This window comes from Lithobates pipiens, unplaced genomic scaffold, assembly GCF_037356315.1.
Source record: "Lithobates pipiens isolate NorthernLeopardFrog02 unplaced genomic scaffold, aLitPip1_a1.2 Scaffold_13, whole genome shotgun sequence".
Taxonomy (NCBI): Eukaryota; Metazoa; Chordata; class Amphibia; order Anura; family Ranidae; genus Lithobates; species Lithobates pipiens.
In genome coordinates this window covers 499,893,857-499,916,338 of record NW_027507718.1, presented here as the reverse complement: position 1 = coordinate 499,916,338, position 22,482 = coordinate 499,893,857, and the positions used below count along the sequence as shown (strand labels likewise).

Genomic DNA, 22,482 nt, shown 5'->3' with positions numbered 1-22,482 from the left:
AAGATTCCAGCGGTGGTAATCCACTCTGGCTATCCAGCGATGGATGATCATCTCTTCGGGGTCCAGCGATGGGTGATCTGATCCAGCCATGGGTGATCTCTCCCTCTAGCGCAGCGCATCCATCCTGTCTCCACCGGAGACACTGTGGGAATCCCGGCAGCATGACACTTCTTAGCTGAGGGGGGCGGGGCCACCAGTCACCTGACCCCATCCCCCTCTGACGCAAGGGGAAAGCCGGGCTTCCCCAGTGACATATGGATGACCCCGCCCCCAGGTTTCCGGGGGCGCTCTCTCGTCTCCCCCTCTTTTCCTGCGGCCTGCCAGGTTGCGTGCTTGGATAAGGGGTCTGGTATGGATTTTTGGGGGGAACTCCACGCCATTTTTTTAAAATTTAGCATGGAGTTCCCCTTAAAATCCATACCAGACCCTCAGGTCTGGTATGGATATTTGGGGGGAACCCCACGTCATTTTTTTTATTTGACTTGGGGTTCCCCTTAATATCCATACCAGACCTGAAGGGCCTGGTAATTGAATTTGGGGGAACCCCACGCTTTTTTTTTTTTATCAATGACTTTCAATGACTGTTCTCTGTATTACAGGGAGCCAACAATTCATTATAGCCGCGTGTGCTTTTAAATTACTTTTTTTCCTGCAGAAATGACACTTTGTGCAGGGACAGTTCTAAGCATGGGAAACATGCGCCCCTTCACAGGCATACTATACACACCCCCAGGTACGAAATTTAAAGGAATATTACACTTTTATTGTTTCACTTTAAGCATTATTAAAAGCACTGCTCCTGAAAAAAACATCTGTTTTTAAAACTTTTTTTGTGCATTGATACATGTCCCCTGGGGCAGGACCCAGGTCCCCAAACACTTTTTAGGACAGTAACTTGCATATAAGCCTTTAAAATTAGCACTTTTGATTTTGAACATTCGAGTCCCATAGACTTTAATAGGGTTCTAAAGTTCACACGAAGTTTAGTTCTGTTCGCAGGTTCTGGTGCGAACCGAACCAGGGGGTGTTCGGCTCAACCTTAGTCAGGACCACTGTGGTTTTTGGGAGGAGGAAGGGGGGTTGCAGGTGTTGGCTATAGTTGTGGAGGTGTGGGGGCCCACAGCTATTATTCCATTACCCCTAAGCTTATTTATTAAGTTTTGTTGCAAGAAAGCCAAAGTGTTACACGTGTGGTACACGTGTGGTTTTTTGTCAGGGGCTGGTGCTCCACTCTGTGCTGCCTTCTCCTTATCTGTCAGGTCCCTCCTGATGTGAAGAGGGATTTCCACTTGCGCTGCAAAATTCTGCCTAAAGACAAGTGGAAAACAAGGGTTAATAATATGCATTTTTTATTTACATTACACAAGAAACAGGTCATGCATTCAATGAAAATAGACTTACTTAGTCATCTCCTCCCAGCCAGGGGTTATTGCCGCACTAACATCCTCCCATAATTGAACTTTTTTTATATAGTCCCCATGTAGTGGATGTGCCACATCCCAAAGATGGGGCTCAACTGCACTAATCAGGTCTACCTGAGACACAGCGCTGGCCATCTGATCTCTCCTTTGCAGTGGCGGCTGGTGCTCAAAATTTTTTGGGGGGGGCGCAAGCAAACTGAAAAATTCAGAAAAAACATCAATTGCAGCCTCACTTTGCCGATCAAATGCAGCCACTGTGCCATCAATTGTAGCTACTGTGCCCAGCAAATGCAGCCGCTGTGCCCATCATATGCAGCCACTATGCCCATCATGTGCAGCCACTGTGCCCACCAAGTATAGTCACTGTGCCCATCATATGCAGCCACTGTGCCCACCGACCCACCCCCACTCGCCACTGGTACGCAAAAGTACCACCCCCCTCACCCCCGCCATTGGAATCCATGCATCCGGTGTCCTGAAAAGGACCGGTGCATGGATGGGGTCGGGGGGGCGGCGCCTGTGTGCCCACAATGCACAGCCGCCACTGCTCCTTTGTGTCTCCTCTATCCTACCCACAGTCACACGGCTGTGCAAAGGACTCTTCGGTAATGTCCAGACAGGAATTTCTTATTTTTACAGACATTACAGTGTTCAGTCAAATTTTTTACAGCTTAAAAACGCTGTGGCTCAAAAAACATGTAAAATCTGTGATACGTCGTTTTTGTGCATTTTTCGCATCTGGTGTTTTTACGGCTCTAGCGTCGCACCTCAGAACGCACTGGTCCTGGGTTTTTTTGGAGCTTAAGAACGCCTATGCCATTTACAGCTCAAAAACGCCATGGTGGGCATGAGGGCATAGGCTAACATGGATAGCTGTAGAAATTTTATTAAGATGTATTTAATATGTATTGTCACAGTGTCTCCCAGTGTTAGTTCTCCTGCAGCCCGCTCTAAAGAGCAGACCTGGGAAGACTGACGCTGGTTGAGACCCTTTTTGGTAGTGGAAAGCTTCTTGAGGATGCAGAGAAGTGTTTGCAGAGTGGGGATATGTCTGCTAATGAAGGGCCCCTTTGCAATGCACAGATGATCGTCTGGGGGGGGGATGTGTTAATTCTGCAAAGACATTATCGGTTATGTGGGATGTACGCTTGTGTGTCTGATCAACACGTAGGGAGGCTATGGCGTGTTCCTGAAGATAATCTCCCATCCTCAGGAATGGTAGTATAATCCGGGTATGCGTTGTTCTCTGAACAATGCAGAATAAGGATTCACGCCAACGGTTAAAAACGGCAGTCTTTGAATTGTCATGGCTGGGGACAGCATCCATGATTTCAAGGCCAGCCATGTGGCTTCCCTTGTCTCTATTGGAGAGCATGGCTTACAGGTACAGGGGGCGGGAAATCATACACACTGCCCCTGCCCAGGCACACCCATAGGCTTGGTTGGTCATTGGTTGAGATTTGTATAACTCCTCCTGTTTGAAGGAATGCCTGTGCTTGATTGGCTGATTGTTAAGTACTCTAAATAAACAGAATACAGGCTCCCGAGGGACAGTGGAGGTGTGGCGCTAAGGATGTAAGAATGGTGGTCATGTCTGTCTGTTTACTTGGGAAGATACAGGAAACAGGGGTTTACTAAGATGCATTATACCAAGAAGCTGAAAGGGCGCTCTATTAGCGCAGGAGACATGGATTACGCGCAGTGTATGTGGAATTTCCACGACAGGAGAGGCATTTTAACCACTTCCCGACCAGCGCACGCCAATGTACGTCGGCAGAATGGCACAAGCAGGCATATTGGCGTACAGGCACGTCCAGTCTTAAATGCCACCCTGCCATTACGAGCGCGCCTCCGCCGGCTGGTTGGGACCCCCGTGAGTCCGGTCGCAGGCCCGGCGGACTCGATCGCTGTGGGCATTCCCGCAATCGTCTCACTGGGTGGCTGAACTGGGAGATACCATTGTAAACAGCATCTCCCAGTTCTGCCTAGCAACAAGTGAAGCTGATCTCTGCTCCATGTGATTGGAGCAGAGATCAGTGTTCACTAAAAGAAAGCCCAGCCCCCAACAGTTAGTAACACACCCCTAGGAACACTTAACTCCTACACTGCCACCCACTGGTTAACCCCTTCACTGCCAGTGTCATTTACACAGGAATCACTGCATTTGTATAGCAGTGATTGCTGTATAAATGACAATGGTCCCAAAAATGTGTCAAAAATGTCCGATGTGTCCGCCATAATGTCACAGTCACAATAAAAATCGATGATCGCCGCCATTACTAGTAAAAAAAAATGATTAATAAAAATGCCATAAAACTATCCCCTATTTTGTAAACGCTATAACTTTTGCGCAAGCCAATCAATAATCGCTTATTGCGATTTTTTTTTACCAAAAATATGTAGAAGAATGCGTATCGGCCTAAACCGAGGGAAAAAATGTTTTTTATATATTTTTGGGGGATATTTATTATAACAAAAAGTTAAAAATAACGGAAAATTCCTATCAAAATACTTACCGTAATTTTCCTTTCCTGATGGACTCCATGGCAGCAACGTGTGGGTTAAGTCCCGCCTCCACTACCCTATAGGACACCACTCCCATAAATCTTTGCTCCCTGCCCATGGCCGTGTTCGGTAACTAGCCTACTCCAGCCATTTTGGGAGGGAACTCCTGCTGCCATGGAGTCCATCAGGAAAGGAAAATTACGGTAAGTATTTTGATAGGAATTTTCCGTTTTCCTGACAGACTCCATGGCAGCAACGTGTGGGAAATAACTCGCCAAACACACTCGGGTGGGCAAAAATGCTGAACAAAAATGTATGTAACACTGTCAACCAACAGCACCTTTAAACCAAAATCAACGGAAGATAAACTGGTAGGTTCGACACAACAGTGAGCCATAAATGTATGAATGGATGACCAAGAGGCAGCCTTGCAGATAAACTCAGGAGCCACATGACGTGAAGCTGCCCAAGAAGTAGAGAGACTTCTCGTGGAATGTGCCGTAACCGCCTCAGGAGGAGCCAAGCCCTTCTCTTTAAAAGCCCACTGGATCGCCTGAACCACTCACGTGGCGATGGATCTGACCAAAGCCCAAAGGCCTTTGTTTTTACCGTGAAAAAGAACAAAAAGATAATCCGATTGCCGGAAAGAAGCTGTTGCCTCCAAGTATCGTTTCAGAATAATTCCCATGTCAAGAGGATGAAGATCCTGACTCCCGCCGAATTAAAGGTAGGAAGAGTAATATCCTGAAATTCGTGGAAGACTGAGGTAACCTTTGGATTCGACCCCAGCATTGGCACTAGGACCACTCTGTCAGGAAAAAATGTGAGGAAAGGATCCCTTGATCCTAAAGACTGAAACTCAGAGACTCTCTTTGCTGAAGATATGGCTACCAAAAAAGATGTCATTAGGGACAATTCTTTGATTGAAAGTGTTCTGTCCAGTTGTGAGAAGAAGACGAGAACCAGCGGTAAATCCACTTGGGGAATCTAGGTTTCCTCTGTGGTCTAAGTCTAATTGCTCCTTTAAAGAATTGCTGAACCAAGGGATGTTTAGCCCAGGATACTCCAGAAAAGGCCGAAATTGCAGAGACTTGTACACGAAGAGCACTGACAGATAGGGGAATGTCTAGTCTGGACTGTAAGAAACCCAAAAACATCCTGAACCGTCAGATTACCATTAGAGCAAGACTTGGAAGACAAGTGACTTGTGAATCTAGACCAAATCCTCTCATACACCTGGTTGGTACTTTTCCTCCTTGCACTCATGAGAGTAGGAAAGGACTCCTTGGGACAACCCAGAGTCTCTAACCTTCCCCTCTCAAAAACCAGACCCTCAGACATAGATGAGCCGGACAGGGATGGAGCTTCGAGCCCTGGGATAGAAGATCGGGTCTGAGAGGTAAGGGAATCGGATCTCTGACGCTGAGGAGCATTAGAAGCGGAAACCATGGCCTGTTGGGCCAAAAAGGTATTACAGCTATCACCTCTCCCGCTTCTGATTTGAGTCTCCACAGGAACTGTAGAATAATAGGAATCGGAGGAAAGGCGTAAGCTTTGTTGAACCGCCATCGATCCGTCAGTGCAACCACTCCGTAAGCCTGAGGATCCCGAAACCTGGAATAATACCTTGCCAGTTTCTTGTTGCAAGGAGAGGCAAATAGGTCAACCTCTGGGGAGAAACACAACGTTAGAATCCATCTGAAAACTTCCTCGTGAAGAGACCATTCGTTGTTGTTCAGATTGACTCAAGACAGGAAGTCCACTTGGACGTTCTGCGTTCCTGGAACATAAGTTGCTGTAATGCTGACCAGGTTCTTCTAAACCCAAGACATGATTGGCTCTACCCCCTGAAGAAGGGACAGACTCTGAGTACCTCCTTGTCACCTTATATATGCCACTGCTGTTGTGTTGTCTAGTCTGAGAAGAACCGAAGTTCCTGAGATCAGATGACGAAAGGCTAGGAGCGCCCGGAAGGCTGTCTTTAATTCTAGAATATTCAACACCATCCCCCTGGAAGGGAAGTCCCAGGTGCCTTGTGCTACTTCCATCAAACAGTGGGCGCCCCAGCCCCTGTTGCTGGCATCCAAAGTTATTGATATCCATGAGATGGGGAGAATGGAATGACAATTGAATAGATTCTCCTTCTGAAGCCACCAGGGCAGAGAGATTCTCATTAAAGATGTGATCCGGATAAGTTGAGTCTTGTCACCTAACCATTGGTGAAGAAACCCTTTTTGGAATGGTCTCATCTTCCATTGGGCCCACTTCACCATTGGAATCGTGGCCACCATAGTGCCAATAATTCTCAGGCACTGAAGAGCCGGGAGATGGGAGGCTGAGAGGGCCGGACGAATTCTGTCCCGAATTACCGCTACTTTCTCTTCGGGTAATGAGATGGTGCCCTTCACTGTGTTGAAGAGTGCGCCTAGGAATACAAGAGACTGAGAAGGAATTAACTGACTCTTTTCTAGATTCAGGATCCAACCGAATTCTTGAAGAGTGGAAATAACCTGATCCTTGTGCAATAACAGACGGTCTCTGTCCTGGACTAGCAGCAGAAGATCGTCCAAATAGTGGTGAAGACGAATCCCCTTGGATCTCAATAGAGCCACTATGGCCAACAACACCTTTGAAAGACTCGGGGGGATGTTGAAAGCCCGAACGGGAGACATACGAACTGAAGATGTGGTTTTCCTACTGAAAATCGCAGAAACTGCTGAAAATCTTCTGCCACAGGGACATGAAAGTAAGCGTCCTTTAGGTTTATTGAAAACATCCAGTCGCCTGACTGTTGTATTGTTGACAAGGTTTCCATCTTGAACCTTTCCTTTTTGATAAAATGATTCAGATGTGTAAGGTCTATGACTGGCCTCCAAGAACCGTTTTTCTTTTGGACCATAAAAAGAGGAGAATAAATTCCTCTCCCTCGTTGATCATCTGGCACGGGAACGGCAGCGCCTTGAGCCAATAAAGATTTCACGTAGGCCAACAGGATCTGCCTTTTTTTTCTTCTGAGGTCGGAAGGGAGGTGGGAACATACTTTAGTCTTGGGGACCTGCTGAAGGTCCAAGAATGACCTGAAGAGACCGTTCTGACGGTTCAGAAGTCCTGGACTGAGGCTGCCCAGACATGCCGAAAAAGTAGAAGATGAGTCCCCACCTGGCCTATCTGCCGACTTCCCACCAGAGGCCCGGGTTATGGCATTATCCAACTTATTCCCAAAAAGGGAAGAACCCTCGAAAGGGATACGGCACCACACCTGTTTAGATGCTGGATCAGCCAGCCAGGGACGGAGCCAAAGAGCCCGTTTGGCGGTTACAGCTGAAAGCATAACCCGAGACACTAAGCGGATGATGTCAATCGAAGCCTCCCCCAGAAAAGCCGATACAAGCCGTAACTCCTGGATAGGAGAGTTTTTGCGACTTCATCCGAAATGTTTCTGAGGGTATCATCCACCCTGTCCGTCCAGACTTCCATGGCCTTGGACATTGCCGCTAAAGCCAAAGCTGGCTTGCATGCCAAACCAGCAGTGAGGTAGACTCTCTTTAAATCGGAATCAATCCGCCTATCTAAGGCATCCTTAAATGAAACTGTATCTTCCAATGGAAGGGTTACATGTTTTACTAGTCTCATCACCGCTGCATCCACGAAAGGAGCTGAAACCAGATACTTGACCTCATCCTCCTTAAAGGGATATAACCTTAGGACTTTTGAGAGCATACTATTCTTTTTCTCAACTTTAGTCCATTCATCCGTGATGACCTCACCAAGTTCAGACAGGAATGGAAAGTTAAGACGCTCCCTTTTAAGTTGCTAAAAATACTTCCTTTGTTTGGAAGGATTAGCCAAGATCACAGCCTCTCTGATAGCCTTCACCAAGGGGGAGAGTAAGGCAAAGTCAAACCCCACACAGGTACTATCTTCCTCAGATTCACTGTCTGAAGCAGCAGCTGAAGGGTGGCTTGTTAGAGAGGCCTCCCAGAGCCCTTGAGCAAGCGACTCCCTGACTGGAGACTGAGGTGACTCTGATTGAGGCACAGGGGTCTGACTGGCACCGATCCCTTTGAGGGAATCTTCACCACATTTTCCACAAGGGACCTTAGATGCTGGTCCGTACCCCCTCTCTCACTAGAGGCTTTGGAAAAGCAGAGGTCACACAGGGATTTCCCAGTAGGAACTTGCGATCTGCATCCCCAGCAAGTATTAATAACTGAACGGCTGGATGAGCCTTGGAGGAGCGAGATCGATCCTCGCTACGGCGCCCGGATCTTGAGGGTGAGCCGTGATGTTTAGACTTAGAATATGAATGCCGGTGGTAAGACTTAGAAGAATCTCTTCCTCTATGCGTTGAGCTGCGTTGCTGTTCTGAACTAGATGGGCTAAGACAGAGATAGAAGAGACACACAGATAAGGAAAGATAACAGACTGACTAATACCGGACCCCCCCCCCACTCCCCCCCCCAGACAGTACCTATTATGAGAGGGCTGGCCAAATACAGGCGGAGGTGAGTCCATATCTCTAAGGGTTTCCATAAATGCTGCAAAGACATATAAGTAAGGCTGAGAGCACCATACACACACACGCCCACCCCCCTCTTCCCAGAAGGCCACCTACCTCCACAGAAGAAAACCTGGACAAGGGGAAGTCACGTAATAGCCTACAAGCAATCCCAAAGCCTGCAGGCTATTTCCTATATTTAAATAGGGCGCCTTAGTGACGCCATCATCGTATCCTGTGCGCCGCTACTGCGCATGCGCGAATAGCGTCATTTTGCCGCTATCGCGCATGCGGGAACCAAGCCTCGCTCCTGTGCCGCACTCGCGCATGCGCAGAACGAACGTATCTAACGAAAAACCAGGAAGTGAGCGGCGGCTGGAACGCAGGCTAATCCGGCCGCCATGCCTATACCCTTATACATGAAAACACAAAAAACGAACGGAAATGAAGGAAAAAAAGCAAGGAACAAACACAAACTGCTGCCATGAAAAAGAGGAACAATCTTACCGCTCCCACACGATCGTCTCCAGGCCGAAGGTAAGAACATACCGGACTTCTCAGGGCAAAATAGGTCACCTGCTATTTAGCTGGGCTATCCGACCAAATGCGCAGCCTGCCTGCCAGTGGCTAGGTTCCTGGCTTCCTCCAGCGCTTATATCCAATGCCCACTCCATACCCCGCTAGTAGCTAGGGCTTAACGGAGTCATGCGACAATTCCATCCAGTCGCAATTCGGCCAAACCAACAATGGAACCGTGTGGGAGCAATCTTCAGGTAGAAAGACCATAACGTCTGGTCCTACGGAGGAGGACAAAAAATGAACACGGCCATGGGCAGGGAGCAAAGATTTATGGGAGTGGTGTCCTATAGGGTAGTGGAGGCGGGACTTAACCCACACGTTGCTGCCATGGAGTCTGTCAGGAAAATTTGTTACCCAGAACAAATAGATATTTTATTTTCAGAAAAAGTCTTTCGGGAGGGAATACCGGCTCCTCTCTAAGCTGCGGGGGAGGAGCGGTTAGGACTTCCTGAATGTAATTAGGTAGGAGTGATGGGAGCGACAGTGGAGCCTTATGGCAAAGGGCTCTCACCAAGCTTGCTGATGTTCATGCCTTCCTGCCTGGGCTGGGGGCTGCTGTGGTCCGGACTGTTGGTCAGGGCAGTCTTGGAAGCCTTTGGAGTATGTGGTAGTCTAGTGGTGCCTTAAGATCACTGTGAGTGAGGGTCACATTGATTTTGGGCACCACGGTCACTGCACCGTTGCACGCTTTTTTAGCACCTGCCTCTTGGGCCGGGCCTTTTGGCTGGGACCAGAGGAATTTTTGATTCCTGGCCGGAGGGCCTGGTCATTGTTTCAAAGAATGACCACTTCTTTCACTTTCCTCACCACTATCCCTTCCCCACTTTATTTATTTACTTTTTGTGTGTCATGTCTTGTTTTGTCACTATGCACATTTGCTATTAGTGATGGCCGAACGGTTCGCCCGGCGGTCGTTTCGCGGCGAATTTCCGACATTCGCGGTCCGCACGTTCGAACGCCTTTTTCCGTCGTTCGCCGCGGCGGACTTACGTGTTTAATGTATACAAGAACTTTAACCTTTGGTGACACGTTTATCATGTGATACAGGACAGCCAATTGAGACATGACAGCACATGGACACTTGTACATTCCCCCTAACCTATAAATACACCCGATCCGGTGGCCATTTTACATTCTTTCTTCTGTTACGATAGGGACAGGTTCCTGTGTGGAGTAGGGAGAGATAAACCACTAGCTATTTGGTACACAAAAGTTCTTTTCAGGACTGGTATAGGTGTTAGGTGTTGATAGGTTTGCTGTGCTGCTGATTCTTGCAGCAGCCTGAGTGTCTTTTGTTAGTTTAGAGAAAGGGAAAGGACGGTGTATGCTACAGGGACAGCCAGATTAGTCTTTCATCATCATCATCATCATCATCATCATTAGCTGTTACTATCAAGGTCCACAAAAGAGCTGTTCCAGTAACCACTAATCGTTCTCTTTTTTTGCCAATTTGTATAGGGACAGGAAGGAAGCAGTGTTGTCAGGCAGTGAGGGTAATTTTAAAGACTTGCTGTTATTATTAGTTCCACAAAGGTTCTTTTCAGGACTGGTATCAGTGGTACAGTAATAGGCTTGTACATGTATAATATTCTTTCTTCCAAATATAGAAAGGATATTATACTTGACTGCTGCCCTTCTGCTGCAGTCTGCTAAACATTCACAACTCACTTGTTCCACAAAAGTTCTTATAAGGACTGGTAACTTGGTATAGGGTGCTACGGTACATAGGCTTGAGTGCGGTACAGTCTGCTGTTCTGTAAGGACCGCTATCGGTCCACAATAGATAGGGTTGACGTGCACCACTGCTGACCGCTCACCTATACTGCAGCAGTCCTTCAGCGGTATAGGGACTGACGTACAGTCTGCTAATCACTAACACACAACCTGCTTGTTCCACAAAAGTTCTTATAAGGACTGGTAACTTGGTATAGGGTGCTACGGTACATAGGCTTGAGTGCGGTACAGTCTGCTGTTCTGTAAGGACCGCTATCGGTCCACAATAGATAGGGTTGACGTGCACCACTGCTGACCGCTGCCCTATACTGCAGCAGTCCTTCAGCGGTATAGGGACTGACGTACAGTCTGCTAAACACTAATACACAACCTGCTTGGTCCACAAAAGTTCTTATAAGGACTGGTAACTTGGTATAGGGTGCTACGGTACATAGGCTTGAGTGCGGTACAGTCTGCTGTTCTGTAAGGACCGCTATCGGTCCACAATAGATAGGGTTGACGTGCACCACTGCTGACCGCTCACCTATACTGCAGCAGTCCTTCAGCGGTATAGGGACTGACGTACAGTCTGCTAATCACTAACACACAACCTGCTTGTTCCACAAAAGTTCTTATAAGGACTGGTAACTTGGTATAGGGTGCTACGGTACATAGGCTTGAGTGCGGTACAGTCTGCTGTTCTGTAAGGACCGCTATCGGTCCACAATAGATAGGGTTGACGTGCACCACTGCTGACCGCTGCCCTATACTGCAGCAGTCCTTCAGCGGTATAGGGACTGACGTACAGTCTGCTAAACACTAATACACAACCTGCTTGGTCCACAAAAGTTCTTATAAGGACTGGTAACTTGGTATAGGGTGCTACGGTACATAGGCTTGAGTGCGGTACAGTCTGCTGTTCTGTAAGGACCGCTATAGGTCCACAATAGATAGGGTTGACGTGCACCACTGCTGACCGCTCACCTATACTGCAGCAGTCCTTCAGCGGTATAGGGACTGACGTACAGTCTGCTAATCACTAACACACAACCTGCTTGTTCCACAAAAGTTCTTATAAGGACTGGTAACTTGGTATAGGGTGCTACGGTACATAGGCTTGAGTGCGGTACAGTCTGCTGTTCTGTAAGGACCGCTATCGGTCCACAATAGATAGGGTTGACGTGCACCACTGCTGACCGCTGCCCTATACTGCAGCAGTCCTTCATCGGTATAGGGACTAAGAGTTTTGTCACAGGGTCATTTAAAAAATGACAGGCAGAGGAAGAGGCAGGCCCTTCCGCAGGGGTGGTAGGGGTAGGGCAGGAGCAACAGGCTTGAGCCAAAGTGGGAAGTTGCAGAAGGTGCGTTCAATTACTTTAAAGGATGCACCAGACTTGGTTGAGTGGCTCGCTCAGCCTTACTCTTCTGCACCCTCCTCATCCTCTCGATCTGCACCCTCTTCTTCACTCTCTGCTATGTGCACCCCCAAAGACACTACCACCAACAACACGACCACCACCACCACCACCACATACCTTCCGCTTGAGTCACTGGAATTATTTTCCGATCCATATCAAGAGGACATTTCTGATGCGCAGCCACTCTTGGTATTGGATCAGGAAGAGGAGGTAGCAACAAGCGCTACTCAGCAGTCTGACGCCAGTACCCAGATCAGCCCAAGGAGGAGGTTGGTCCCCGGTGTTGCTGCCTACTCCGAGATCTCTACTTATAGCGGTGGGGAAGGTGACGTTGATGATGACGTGTCTAGTGATGTCACGTGGGTGCCCACAAGAGAGGAAGAGGAGGGGAGTTCAGAGGGAGATATGGACCAGCAGATAGGGAGGAGAAGCAGCAATGACTTACATTGCACAGCAGGGACAAAGCAGACTGCAAATGTATCAGGAGCGAGTCATCGACCATGTACGGTCACATCTGGCGCTCCCAGGACACCGGCACATGGCTCCGCAGTGTGGGCTTTTTTTAACGTGTCCGCTGCTGACAATAGCGTTGCCATCTGCAATCTTTGCAGTCAACGCGTTAGTCGCGGTAAGCCCAATACTCACCTAGGGACGACCGCCTTAAGAAGGCACATGAGCAGCCATCACCGAGCCCAGTGGGAGCAACGGAACACACAAAGCCACACTGCAGGCTCTCACCGTCCAGCCTCGTCTTCTACTTCTCCTTCTCCTCTCTCCTCACAATTGTCCTCCACTCCACCTTCCATCACGCCAAGCTCACATTTTTCTGCAAAAAGGCAGGCTTCCGTGGGCCTAATGTTTGAGCGTAAAAAAATGATGACGCCGGATAACCCTCTTGCCCAACGGTTGGCGGCTGGCTTGTCAGAACTCATAGCCCGCCAACTACTGCCATATAAACTGGTGGACTCGGAGGCCTTTCGCAAATTTGTGGCCATTGGAACACCACAATGGAAGGTCCCAGGAAGGAAGTATTTCTCAGAGAAGGGCATCCCAGAGCTATATGGCCATGTTCAGCGGCAAGTGAATGTATCTCTGGCACACAGTGTCGGTGCCAAGATACATCTGACCACAGACACGTGGTCTAGCAAACACGGGCAGGGAAGGTATATCAGTTTTACTGCCCACTGGGTGAACCTTCTGACGGCCGTCAAGCATGTAACCCGTGGCACCCGTGTAGATTTGGTTTTACCGCCACGGATTGCATGCAGGCCTGACTCTTCTTCTCCTCCTCCTACTCCATCCTCCTCCCTCTCCTCCTCAGCTGCCTCCTCCTTTTCCGCTGCTAGCGTCTCTTCCACTGCACCGCCCAAGCTCCCCAGAACCTATTCCACATGCCAGGTGAGACGTTGCCATGCCGTGCTGCGTCTGTTGTGCCTGGAAGCAAAGAGCCACACTGGCCCGGCACTCCTTTCAGCTTTGCGTTCACAGGCAGATGAGTGGCTAACACCGCTCAATTTGACAGTTGGTAAAGTGGTGTGTGACAACGGTGCCAATCTGCTTAGCGCATTGAAACAGGGCAAAATCACGCACGTGCCGTGCATGGCACACGTCTTAAACTTGGTCGTGCAGCGATTCCTTGTCAAATACCCTGGGGTCCAGGACATCTTGCGGCAGGCAAGGAAAATCTCGGCCCATTTCAGAAGATCTTACACGGCCATGGCTCGCCTTGCTGACATTCAGCGGCGACACCATCTGCCGGTCAGACGTCTTATTTGCGATTGCCCGACGCGATGGAACTCAACCTTCTATATGCTTGATAGGCTGCTCCAGCAGAAACGTGCAGTTAACGTCTACCTGTATGAACTCTGCGAAAGAAACGGTTCTGGGGAGCTGGGTTTTTTTTCACCGCGCCAGTGGCTGCTCATGCGCGACACATGCAGACTTCTGCGGCCATTTGAGGAGATCACCAAACTGGTCAGTCGCAGCCATGGCGCCATCAGTGACATGGTACCTTATGCCTTCTTTCTGGAGCGTGCATTGCGTCGTGTCATTGATCAGGCTGTGGAGGAGCAGGAGCGGGAAGATGAGGAAGTCGCAATGCTGGATGAATTCCCAGGGGGGGCTACTCTATCTGAGACAAGTCAACAACAGGAGTCTGATGAGGAGTCAGAGGAGGATGGTGCCGGGGCGGATGAGCAGGAGCAAGAAGAGCATGCTTTAAACCTTTCTGGGATCCCTGTTGTGCGAGGATGGGGAGAGGAGAATGAAGAGGACGACATTATCCTGGATGATGAGCAGGAGCCAGGCCACCACACCGCTTCCACTTTAGTGCAAATGGGGGCCTTCATGCTCCAGTGTTTTAATAGGGACCCCCGTATAAAAAGCATGAGGGTCAAGGACCAGTACTGGGTGGCAACGTACTTAGACCCCCGGTACAAACACAAAATGGCGGAAATGTTACCGCCGTCGCAGAGGGCTGTCAGAATGCAGCACTTCCAGGCCTTGCTTCGAGAAATGCTGCATTCTGCTTTTGCGTGCGCTGGCAGAGGAGCAATTCCCACTCCCAGAGAAGGATTTGCGGGTACCAATCCAACAGCGCCTGCAAGAAGAGGCCGGTTTGAAGATGTGTTGGTGACTTCGGATATGAGGTCATTCTTTCAGCCGACCCATCGACAGGTGTCATCCGGATCCAGCATCAGGGAACGCCTAGACCGTCAGGTGTCCGACTACATTGGGTTAACGGCCGATGTGGACGCTCTGAGGAGTGATGAACCCCTAGACTACTGGGTGGGCAGGCTTGACCTCTGGCCAGAGCTTGCCCAATTTGCAATCGAACTGTTGGCTTGCCCCTCATCCAGTGTCCTGTCCGAAAGGACGTTCAGCGCAGCAGGGGGGATTGTGACCGATAAGCGTACTCGCCTAGCTCACCACAGTGTTAACTACCTCACATTTCTAAAAATGAATGAGGCATGGATCTCGGAGGAATTCAACACATGTGATCAGTAGACCATGTATATGTCTATAAACAATTTTTGGAATCAAGCACACAGACCTTCTTAATTCATTTGGCTCACTTCCCTGACCCAAAAAAGCACACCGTACTATATGCCCCTACCCTCCTCTTTGAAGAGGTTGAGCGGTGTCATATTTCTACTGGGGCTGCTTATTATGAGGGGTTCCCACCATCCCTGTGCTGTGCTGACTTCCTCCTGGGTGTTCTTATTATGAGGGGCTCCCACCATCCCTGTGCTGTGCTGACTTCCTCCTGGGGGTTCTTATTATGAGGGGATCACACCATCCCTGTGCTGTGCTGACTTCCTCCTGGGGCTGCTTACGGTGCTGCTGTCAGCGCTGTATGTCACGGAGCTGCTGTCAGCGCTGTATGTCACGGAGCTGCTGTCAGCGCTGTATGTCACGGAGCTGCTGTCAGCGCTGTATGTCACGGAGCTGCTGTCAGCGCTGTATGTCACGGAGCTGCTGTCAGCGCTGTATGTCACGGAGCTGCTGTCAGCGCTGTATGTCACGGAGCTGCTGTCAGCGCTGTATGTCACGGAGCTGCTGTCAGCGCTGTATGTCACGGAGCTGCTGTCAGCGCTGTATGTCACGGAGCTGCTGTCAGCGCTGTATGTCACGGTGCTGCTGTCAGCGCTGTATGTCACGGAGCTGCTGTCAGCGCTGTATGTCACGGAGCTGCTGTCAGTGCTGTATGTCACGGAGCTGCTGTCAGCGCTGTATGTCACGGAGCTGCTGTCAGCGCTGTATGTCACGGAGCTGCTGTCAGCGCTGTATGTCACGGTGCTGCTGTCAGCGCTGTATGTCACGGAGCTGCTGTCAGCGCTGTATGTCACGGAGCTGCTGTCAGCGCTGTATGTCACGGAGCTGCTGTCAGCGCTGTATGTCACGGAGCTGCTGTCAGCGCTGTATGTCACGGAGCTGCTGTCAGCGCTGTATGTCACGGTGCTGATGTCAGTGCTCTGTATTACGGTGCTGCTGTCAGTGCTCTGTATCTCCTGCACCCTCTTGTTTGCCTACCCTGGTCCCTGACCTTCCCTCTCCTCCATTGCCTTCATTAGCTCCATAGTCCTGAATTGTCAGAACAATTTCCCAAATAAAAAAAAAATGCTTGTAGTTATCGATCCCAAATTCACCTCATACATGTATTATGCTATTGTCCAGGTGGTGGGACTACGTGCTACCCCCTAATAATTACCCCGTGGCCGCAAATTCGACCTAAAGGTTTGCGAAATTCGCCTCCCATTGAAGTCAATGGAGCCCGCGGCGAACGGTCGTTTTCGCGAACGTTTGTGTCCGTTCGCGTTTCGCGTTCGCGAAACGTCCCGTCGGAAGTTCGTCCATCACTATTTGCTATGATTAGTAGGGTCACAGGTCCCAGGGCCTGTCCTGAAAGTCTGGGGAGGGGGTGGACATGGCCTTCTGGCTTAGTTCGCCTTCACTCTTAGGGTTGGGGTCTCCCTTCGGGGGAGCCTTACCTAGTATTTGGGTGGGTCTGTTTCGGCAGACCTTCCAAAGAACGTGTTTTCCTGGTTTCGGCCAGAAAGACCAAGTTTTAAGTGTCCTTGTCCCTGTCTGGAGCCTAATGCCCCGGGGCATTCAGGACAAGGCCCTCTGATTTTAGAGGGCTTGTGTACCCGTCTGCACTTTTTTGTGTCACTCTTTATGTGTGTGCACATTTTTTATGCACCGGGTGAAGTTTTTGAGTGTGTTTTGCACTCCACAGGCTTTCAATAAAAAAAAAAAAAAAAAAATGTATGCTTACATATTTATAAGACATGTTTTTCCAAAAAATTTTAGGTGATTTTCTGGTTTTGGAACAGCAAGCTCAACATTTTACAAGTGTAAGTGCACAACTACTAATCAAGGACATCATAAGAAACAAGCTAAATTTTATGGAGCAACAAATGAAGAGCATGATTGATGTGTTGGGGAGAATTGAAACGATCTTCAAAATACAACCATTTTCTCAGTTGCTGTTGTCTTATTAAAAACTCTTTTTTTAGGAATTAGTAAAAGCCAAATTTTGAAGATGCACATAGTGTGTCAACATGTGCTATCTGCCATCAGGGGATTTCAATGTACGCATTTAGTGGGTGCAACCCCTTCCTCCCAAATGAAGTAGGTGAAAGGAAGGGTAAACAATTCCATTGATCCCCCATGGTGGCAGATACAACATGTTGACATTAGGCATGGGATCAGGAGGGAAATCCCCAATTTGTGTGCATATTCTAAATTTGACTTTTACAGGGGTGACATCACCCCATCTAATGAAGGCAATATCAAGACAATTTGGACACTAGAATGTCTGATATTGCCTTTCAGCTTTTGATGCTCTCACATTTTGAATGACAATTACTCAGTCATGCAACACTGGACCTATATGAATTTTTGTCCTTTTTTTTCACACAAATAGAGCTTTCTTTTGGTGGTATTTAATCACCTCTCAGTTTTTTATTTTTTGTGCTATAAAAGAAAAAAGACCGAAAATTCTGCGAAAAAATGAATTTTTCTTCGTTTCCGTTATAAAATTTAGCAGATTAGTAATTTTTTCTTTATAAATTTTGGCCAAAATTTATACTACATATCTTTGGTAAAAATAAGTACAAATTTGTGGATATTATTTGGTCTTTGTGAAAGTTATAGAGTCCACAAGCTATGGTGCCAATATCTGAAAATTGATCACACCTGAAGGACTGACGGCCTATTTCAATTCTTGAGACCCTAACATGCCAGAAAAGTACAAATACCCCCCAAATGACTCCTTTTTGGAAAGAAGACATTCCAATGTATTTAGTAAGAGGCATGATGAGTTTTTTGAAGTTTTCCCCACAATTCTTTGCAAAAATCAAGATTTTTTTTCCTTTTTTTTTTTTCCACAAAATTGTCATATTATCAGGTTATTTCTCACACACAGCATATGCATACCACAAATTACACCCCAAAACACATTCTGCTATTACTCCCGAGTACGGCGATACCACATGTGTGAGACTTTTACACAGCGTGGCCACATACAGAGGCCCAACATGCAGGGAGCGCCATCAGGCACCCAGGACAATTCTGACATTTCTCTCCTACATGTAAAAATCATCATTTATTTGCTAGAAAATTACAGAGAACCCCAAAACATTATATATTTTTTTTAGCACAGACCCTGGAGAATACAATGGTGGTCGTTGCAAATTTTTATCTCACACGGTATTTGCGCAGCAATTTTTCGAACGCGTTTTTTTGGGGGAAAAAACTGTTTTATGCTTAAAAAAACACAAAAAAAACAGTAAAGTTAGCCCAATTTTTGCATAAAGTGAAAGATGAAGTTATGCTGAGTAAATAGATATCGAACATGTCACTCTTCAAAATTGCACATGCCCGTGGAATGGCGCCAAACGTCGCTACTTAAAAAATCCCCATAGGCGACGCTTTAATTTTTTTTTACTGGTTACATGTTTTGAGTTGCAGAGGAGGTCTAGGGCTAGAATTATTGCTCTCGCTCTAACGTTCGCGGCGATACCTCACATGTGTGGTTTGAATACAGTTTACATATGTGGGCGGGGCTTACGTATGCATTCGCTTCTGCATGCGAGCACATGGGGACAGGGGCGCTTTAAATTTTTTTATTTTTTATTTTTTGTTCATTTTACTTTATTTATTTTAGTTTGACATTTTTTTCCCCAAAAATAAATTTTTGATCACTTTTATTCCTATTACAAGGAATGTAAACATACCTTGTAATAGGAATATGGGGTGACAGGTCCTCTTTACAGTGAAATCTGGGGGTCAATATGACCCCACATCTCACCTCTAGGCTGGGAAATAAAAAAAAAAAAAAAAAAGATTCTGGCTTTGATCGTACTGGCGAGTTGGTAGAAGCACCGGAGGGCGGTGAGGGGTGGGGGGCGTCTATGGCTGGGTATTGCAGGGTATCACCGAGTATGGCTGGGTATCTCCGAGTATGGCTGGGTATGGCAATTTATGGCAGGGTATTGCAGAGTATTGGCGGGGTATTGGCGGGTATTGCAGAGTATTGGGGGGTACTGCAGAGTAATGGAAGGGTACTGCAGAGTAATGGCCGGTACTGCAGAGTATTGGGGGGTACTGCAGAGTAATGGCAGGGTACTGCAGAGTAATGGTGGGGTATTGCAGAGTAATGGTGGGGTACTGCAGAGTAATGGTGGGGTACTGCAGAGTAATGGTGGGGTACTGAAGAGTAATGGCGGGTACTGCAGAGTAATAGCAGGGTACTGCAGAGTAATAGCAGGGTAATGCAGAGTAATGGCAGGGTACTGCAGAGTAATGGGGGGGTACTGCAGAGTAATGGCGGGTACTGCAGAATAATGGCGGGTACTGCAGAGTATTGGCGGGTACTGCAGAGTATTGGCGGGTACTGCAGAGTATTTGGGGGTACTGCAGAGTAATGGCAGGGTACTGCAGAGTAATGGCAGGGTACTGCAGAGTATTGGCAGGGAATTGAGGGGTTAAATTCGGTGAGCAGCGATGTGGGCACTGCAGATGCAGCCCACATCGCTGCTGACACCGATCTCTTTCCCCTCCGCTGTACCGATCGGTACAGAGAGGGGGAGGGAGGAAGTCATTTGACGGAGCGATCACGTGGTAAACGGCTGCGATGACCCAGCGGTCACGGATGATCTCGTGTGCGCGCCCCAGGGGGCGCGCGAGAGCAGAATTCTGGGAGGCCGTTAATTAACGGCCTCTCAGAGTTAAACAACCACCCTGAAGCCGTTAATCGGCAATGGGCGGTTGTTAAGTGGTTAAACATGCCTATTTACAACAACAAAAAAACAAAAAATATTTTCCAAAAAAAATAAATAAAATTGTCAACAAAAATGTAATAACGCACATGTGTGAATGTGCACACAGTAAAAAATGTGCTAATCAACAATGTGTGGCTTCTTCTTTCAATGCTCAATACCAGTTTTTTAAGGAAATTTGTGTTTACAGTGACAATGGGAGTTATTTACTAAAGGAAAATCCACTTGGCACTACAAGTGCACTAGGAGAACCTAGGATACAGCCAAAAACAAACACAAGCAATAAAGAAAAATAAAGATTTTATCAGATAATTTTTTTTTTATTTCTAATTTTTTTAGACATTGTCTGGCATAGCAATGGCCCCCCTACCCATAAAATAATTTACATATTTCTCCCGAATTTCAAGAGTGCTTTTGGGGGCCAAGCCAGGACGGGCAGTATCCAGGCTCGTCAGGGGATTCTCTGTAATAAGTCCGGCCTCAGGCCCAACTGAGGCGATATCATTTTGGGATTTTTTTTCTTAAATAATTGTGCAGTATGCAGCAGCACAGGATGATATGGTTGATTTTGTAGTCCCCCATATGGATTGCTGTCAGAAACAGGCAGAATCGGCTGGTCATTATCCCAAAGGTATGGTTACGTACCTGCCGGATGAGCCTGACGTGCAGTGGGAAGGCTGTCTCGTACAACCCCGGCTCAAGGGCCACGTTGTTGCAACAGTGGTCACAAGAGCCTGGCGGTGTATGGGTGCCTGGTTCGTCTTTGGTCTTGTCAGTTCAGCTGGTGCAGCAGGAAACAGGAAGCAGGCTGGTAAGCTGGGGAGACACTGAATACGTAGTCAGACAAGCCGGGTTTTTTAACAGGTGATCAGATGTAGATATAGACGACAGGCAGAGAATGGTCAGGATACAGGCAAAGTTCGGCAACAGGATATCAAGCAGTGTAGAGCAGAGCGTGGTTACAAGGCAGGCCAAGGTCAGGATAGCAGAGATCAAATCGTAGTCAAACAAGCCGGGTCAAACACAGGAAACAGATCTGATCACAGGAACAGGCAGTCACTGGAACAGGTATGAGCTGCAGACCAGACAGCAAAGACACAGTGCTGCTGAGGTGTTTAAATAAGGCAGCCTGTTACCAATCACTGAAATTAGTCTGCACTATTTTAACCTCTAGGTGGCAGATCCATGACAGGTATTCTCAACAACTCTTCTCGCGCTGGCCAGCCGGTAGTTAAAAACCCTCCTCTCCGGGGTGAGGGTCCTTTTGGGGAATGGCCTCATCAGGTGCTCGCCCAGACCGAAGGCTTAATTTGCAATTAAGACGAAGGGGAGTCCTTCCAAGTTATTGGTATCAGGTGGCAATGCCAGGCCACCAGTCTGGAGAAGCTGGTAAAACTCAGTCTGGGCAAACACTCCTCCATCCGAAATCCAGCCATTCTTCCCACATCCAAATAGAGGAACTCATATTGTGCCGACACCACCGCCATTAACACTACCCTATTAAACCCCTTATAGTTATAATAGTAAGACCCCAAATGGGGTGGTGGCACGATGTGGATGTGCTTCCCATCTATAGCCCCTCCACAGTTGGGAAAGTCTCAACGGTCGGCAAAATGGGAGGCCACAGTCTATCATTCCTGTGGCGTTGAAGGAAACTGTGGAGTCAAACAAGAAAAAAATATATAAGTACTTTTGCAGATAACATTGCAAGCAGATTACACAAAAAACATTCTTGCCCAACATCAGTATAACATTTATTTATTTTATTTATTATTATTATTATTTTATTTATTTAAAAAGACAAAAATATAAGGCCCACTTATCAGATTCCTCACCCCCTTTTATGGCCCATTGATAAAATTGTATGTGGGGGGGGGGGGGCAGGATAAAATTGTATGGGAGGGGAGGGTTTGAGGTGACTTTGGGAGCCCAAAAAGAAATCCTCCAGCACCATTGATAAAATTCTAGGGGGGGGGGGGGGGGGGGGGTAAAGCACTACAATAGAGCTGACAAAATACATTGTTAAGGGACTAGGCTATAGGTGTATATGGGTTCAGGATAGCATGCTGGGGAGGTTAGTGAAGGCAAATATGCATGTAGGCTAAAAAAAGAGCATTAAAAGCTTACAACATGCATGAGGATAAAGGAGACATTCACAGCATATTACAATCATGGTAATTAGGGAACGATGAAAGAAATACAATACATTAGCAAACATTAAATACATATAATGTGATCTTAAAGGAGAAAACTTACCCTAATATAGTCCTTCTGCAGGACCTGAATAATAGCAGAGCAGGTCTCTGGAATAATGATCCCCAGAGCCTGGGGGGAGATGCCTGTAGAGAACTTGAGGTCCTGTAGACTTCTCCCAGTTTCCAAGTACCGCAAGGTGGCAACTAGCCTCTGCTCCGGAGTGATGGCTTGCCTCATGCAGGTATACTGCCTGCTGATATAAGGGGTGAACAATGCCAACAGATGACGAAAAACACGGTCCGTCATCTGGAGAAAGTTCCTGAAATCGTCAGGATTATTCTCCTGGATCTCACGCAGCACAGGCATGT

General features: G+C 47.7%; 1 long non-coding RNA gene across 1 annotated transcript; it reads right to left on the bottom strand.

The window, feature by feature from the left end:
- Positions 1-748: 748 nt before the first annotated feature.
- LOC143976198 (uncharacterized) lies at positions 749-20,938 on the bottom strand. Its single transcript, XR_013272561.1, has 2 exons — positions 20,564-20,938; positions 749-1,308 (listed from the first exon to the last, which is right to left on the bottom strand). It is a non-coding gene; the product is annotated as an uncharacterized LOC143976198 (long non-coding RNA).
- Positions 20,939-22,482: the final 1,544 nt, after the last annotated feature.